The sequence below is a fragment of the Bacillus rossius genome, chromosome 7, assembly GCF_032445375.1.
Source record: "Bacillus rossius redtenbacheri isolate Brsri chromosome 7, Brsri_v3, whole genome shotgun sequence".
NCBI lineage: Eukaryota > Metazoa > Arthropoda > Insecta > Phasmatodea > Bacillidae > Bacillus > Bacillus rossius.
In genome coordinates this window covers 4,374,003-4,379,015 of record NC_086335.1, presented here as the reverse complement: position 1 = coordinate 4,379,015, position 5,013 = coordinate 4,374,003, and the positions used below count along the sequence as shown (strand labels likewise).

At 35.0% G+C, this 5,013-nt stretch overlaps 1 non-coding gene across 1 annotated transcript; it reads right to left on the bottom strand.

Annotated features, from left to right (window-relative positions):
• Positions 1-3,583: 3,583 nt before the first annotated feature.
• On the bottom strand, positions 3,584-3,656 carry Trnaa-agc (transfer RNA alanine (anticodon AGC)). Its single transcript has one exon. It is a non-coding gene; the product is annotated as a tRNA-Ala (tRNA).
• Between the last annotated feature and the right edge of the window lie 1,357 nt (positions 3,657-5,013).

Here is a 5,013-nt window from a genome sequence, read left to right as displayed (position 1 = left end):
TTGCACTCATTAATTCAAATATGTTTATTACTTTAACGAACAGATTATTTTAACTATAACTTTTATACATGTTTGCTATTGAACTTCTTCCAATTTGTGTTATTCTGTTAAGGATAGGACGATGATAGGAAAAGTAGGAAACGAATAAGAGTGTTTCAAGTTTAATGTGCCTCGAAAAAGTCAAATCTATGGTTGTTCCAATCGAGTGGAAGAGAGATAGATGCGGCGCAAGCGTACAATGAGTGTAACGGGACACAGCATAGCGGGACAATGTCCGTTACGGGCCATTTTTTCGTGCGTGCAGCCGGCGTTCATCGATTTATTAGACGTTGTCACGTCAAACAATTTTAGGTGTAAATCAGTACATGTACTAGAAGTGAAACTTATTCGACAAGTCAAATCTTGACTCGTAAGAATGTCGTGACGGGGAAGGAGAGAAAAAATACTATTTTCAAAGTAAACATGAATTTTAAAAAAATAGTACCTACTTCAAAATAACTGCTCAGGATTTTAATAATTACCGTTTAATAAATAATGATTAATTAACAATAAATATCACTCACTGTTGAAATACCCCCGCTATAAAATGCTGTACTAAAATTTTCAGGACCCCGGCTATAGCATAAATATAATTATAATAACGTTTTAAAAAGTAAATAAACTTCAATAAGTTTTATCCTCGACCACATTAATAATACTACTTAGCATTACTCAGAAAAACCATTTATACAATTTTAAAACAAGATAACACAGCACAGTGTTTTTTTAGCTTTATTTAATTTTCAAGTATATATTATAAGTTCAATTAAAATATATATATAAATGTATGAACATCAATGTAAAAAAAATTACTAACCACTTCAAAATAACATCTCGGGATGTCAATAAATCAATATTTCTTAATATTTATTCTCTATATAAAAATCCATTGACGTGCGTTAGTCTCACTAAAACTAGAAAACGGCTTGAGCGATTTGAATGATTTTTTTGTTCGCCTCATTACAATAATGGTTTAGGGAAAAAAACATTTGGAAAAACAGCCAAAAAATCGAAAAAAAACCAATTTGGTAATTTTGTATAGGAATTGCCAATTCGAATTACTTTTCAATGTTTCTATGTTTGTCCTCTATGCGTTCCTAAACCATTCGTCCGATCTCGATTAAATTTTGCACACTTGACCTTCAAAACACGAGGAAGGTGACTGTATGGGTGAGATTACGATAACAGCAACCCTTAAATCAGAATTTAAGGTGGTGCGCGAGTCGTATGGATAGTTACCTGTAAGTATTGCATAGTATTTCCTCTTTGATATAGTCCGAATGATAATGGTGGAAGATAAAGGGAGAGAGTGAGAAAGGGTTAGAGGGGGGAGAGAGGAAAGAAGGAACGAAGAGGGATATATAGAGAGATATAGTTAGATATGGAGAGAGCTATACAGATAGAGATATATATAGAGATATATAGAGGTATAGAGATAGAGCGGGATAGAGACACACACTCTGTTTATGTGTACCTACTTTTAGAAATTTGAAAAAAAAAATGAAAGAGCCGGGCGTTAGTTAGTCTCTATATATAAAAATAAATTTCAGTGCGTTAGTCTCACAAAAACTTGAAAATGGCTCGACCGGTTTTTAAATTTTTTTTTGTTCGTCTCAATATTGGGGTTGTTTAGGAAAAAATAACATTAGGGAAACCCCATAGAAACAGCCGAAATGATGAATAAATCTAAATAGGTAATTTTGTATGGGAATTGCCACATCCGATTACATTCGATAGTTGACGTACGTGGCGGACCTTTCGTTTGACAGCTGCGCCATGCATAACTGTTTTTCCTCTGTGTTTCTCATTCCGTGCGGTTGTGTGAAATATATTACTTTTAAAATAAATTTTTCGTTAAAGAAAGGTAGTGGATTTTGATAAATGATTTGGTTAAAGTGAACTTAATTACATTTTGCGAACATTTATTTTGATCAAACATTCTATTAAGGTAAATTGACTTTTCCGGCTTAGACATAAACTCAATAGTGTTTCAGCGAGACTCGAGGAATAATAACTGCGCCATTCATGACTGTTATTCATTCCGTGCGGTTTTGTAAAATCTTTTACATTTAAAATAGTTTTTTCGTAAAAAATATTGAAAAACTTTAATCGGCTGAGCGAACGAGCCATATCGGCGGCGAAAAAAAAAAAAAAAAAAAATATGTCGATGATCTCAATGCGTCCATTCAAAATTTCACTCCAAAACAGTCGTTTTCTTTCAAATCGGTTGACACAGTTACCAACCAGGATGATGTAGTCAACTATCGCACATAATTTTTGAATTGCCTGGAATTGCCTGGATTACCACCTCACAATTTTGAATTGAGAGTCGGCTCAGTCCTCATCATGTTGCATAACATCAATAAAACTCTACTATACAATGGTATTAGACTGGATGTGAAAAAGTTTATTAACAACTTCATTGAGGTGACGATTATCAAAGGAAAGTACAAAGAAGAGGATGTTCTGATGAATTAGGCCTATCTCTATTTTGTATGGATACAAAGAAGTGAAACGAAATCTACAATTTAAATGATATATTTACTTTAATTTGCACTCTTTAATTCACTATGTATATTACTTTAACGAAGAGCTTTTTTTAACTATAACTTTTATACATGTTTATTATTTAACTTCTTTCAATCTGTGTTATTCTGTTAAGGATAGGACGATGATAGGAAAAGTAGGAAACGAATGGGAGTGTTTGAAGGATTATGTGAAGGAAATTTGCTTACCCAACACCTAAATGCAGTCAAAAATAATATATTTGCGCCACGGACTCTGCAGCAATACTAGGAGGAACGGGTTAGCAAAGAGCAATGAAAATGTTACATTGAAATGCATGAAAACAGAATTACGCCACGGACTCGGTCGCAATGCTAGGAGGTTCAGGTTAGCAAAGAGCAATATAAAATGAGCGTAACGGGACACAGCGAAACCGGACAATGTGCGTAACGTGACACTTTTTCGTGCGTGCAGCCGGCGTTCTTCGAATTATTAGACGTTGTCACGTCAAAAAGTAAACAAAATTTTGCGCATTGTTGAGGTAAAATTATGTCCCTTGCAGTTAACGAGCGCTTGCTCTGCCGCTATGCTATAAGCCAATCGGGAATTAAAAAAATATATGTATTATAATCATTGTATTGCCAGTTTTATTAAGTATTTTAAAGATTGAGGATTCTTTTTAATATGACTATGCCAAATATATTCCAGGGTAATATCTTTCATAAAGTTTCATTTGGTACAACAATTCATTTGGCATGTACCATAATGTTTACGAAAGTGACTCTATACGGGTTTATTTTGCTTCACGTGGATCCGCCTTCCTTGTGTCATATTTCTGTTTATCGACTTCTTCATTTTCACGGAATCACTCCTACCATGTGCCGTTTACGAGGAGCTATGACATTGTTAACGTAAAACTCATTGTTATACTTTGTTTGTTTAGTTTGTCCTTGATAATCACTACTTGAGTTAAGTTACTCATCACATCTATTGAGTGTCAATCCGGGACTAGTCAAATATTATTTAAAATAATAATAATTGGAGGCGCCAGGTATCGATCCTGGTACATCTCGCATGCTAAGCGAGTGCTCTACCATCTGAGCTACGCCCCCAGATGTCGTATAATCATTGGACTACGTTGTATCAGAGTGTTTACTATAAGCTTTAAAACTGTGCAAGTTACGGCAAACTCTCTTTTTACGGGTCAGTGCTGCTGATACGATGTGTTTCCACTAAAAACGTATTTTAATGTCTGCACTATGCCTTGCATTAAACAGGAATGGGATCGTACCCCACTTCTCGGTTTCATGTATTGTATTTACTTTGAAAGTATTTAAAAATATTAATCTTTAAAATTGGGACTATTATAGACTCAGTGGCTTTAGGTGACGTAAAATTTACAGTTAACCACAAATAATAACCTCAAGAGTACGAAGCTGTGAACTTTAATTTGTCGAGTCATACAACGCAATAATAGAGTATGTGACAGTATAAACAATTGGTTGTCTGTAAAGTTGGTTTACGGACGATAGTTTAACGTGACAACGTCATAACAAAACATTGATGAAATGATTGATCCAGAAAAAAAGGAAATATCACATACGTCTAGCGGCAGCACCGCTACTTCCTGCAACTGGCTGCAAATGCCGCACCGCTCACGCTCGTTCCGGGGCCGGCGGCGCGATCCCGCAACGGGAAGCCTTTTCACTGACGAGAGAGCAAAACGTCGGATCGTGCATTTTTTTTTTTTTTTTTTGGTTCATTGTAAATAAATATGGAGGTGTTGATAAAAGGAAAGACCATAAACAAGGCAACGGTATTTATCTATAATTGTTTTTAGAGGAAAATACCTAATTGAAGAAACTTACTTCGTGGATTTGTATATTTTTCATACCGTATAAAATCTAGGAAGTCTTTGTCTTCTACAAATATTCTCGGGACGCCCCATATTTCCTTGCAATTTTACGCAACTTGTAATTTTCAGGTAAGGACAAGATAAATAATGGTCAATTAGGTTAGGTTAGCTACATTATAAATACTTAAAAATATTGTGCATGGTTGATTCGGTTAGGATCGCTACATTAAAGATACTGTGAAATCATGTAAAAGGTTTACTAGCGCTGGATAGCTACATATTAAGAATTTATTTGCTAAGCAACCATAAAATGATTTTACAGTATTTTTAATGTAGCTATACTTACATAATATAACCAACCATCCACTAAACAGTCTGTGTGGCTTTTTTATACTGGAGAGAAAAAACGCGCGCGTAAAAATTAAAAAAAAAAAAAAAACATCCAAGGGGTAGGCGCTCCCGATCGGCCAACTTCGGAAAGGCTCGGTATTTGCAGCCAGTTGCAGGAAGTAGCGGTGCTGCCGCTAGACTCTTGAGAAATATCATATTCGGCCTGAGACTGAGCCGTAATAGGTTTTTGCAACCAAACCAGTTAGGCATTAAAAATATTATAT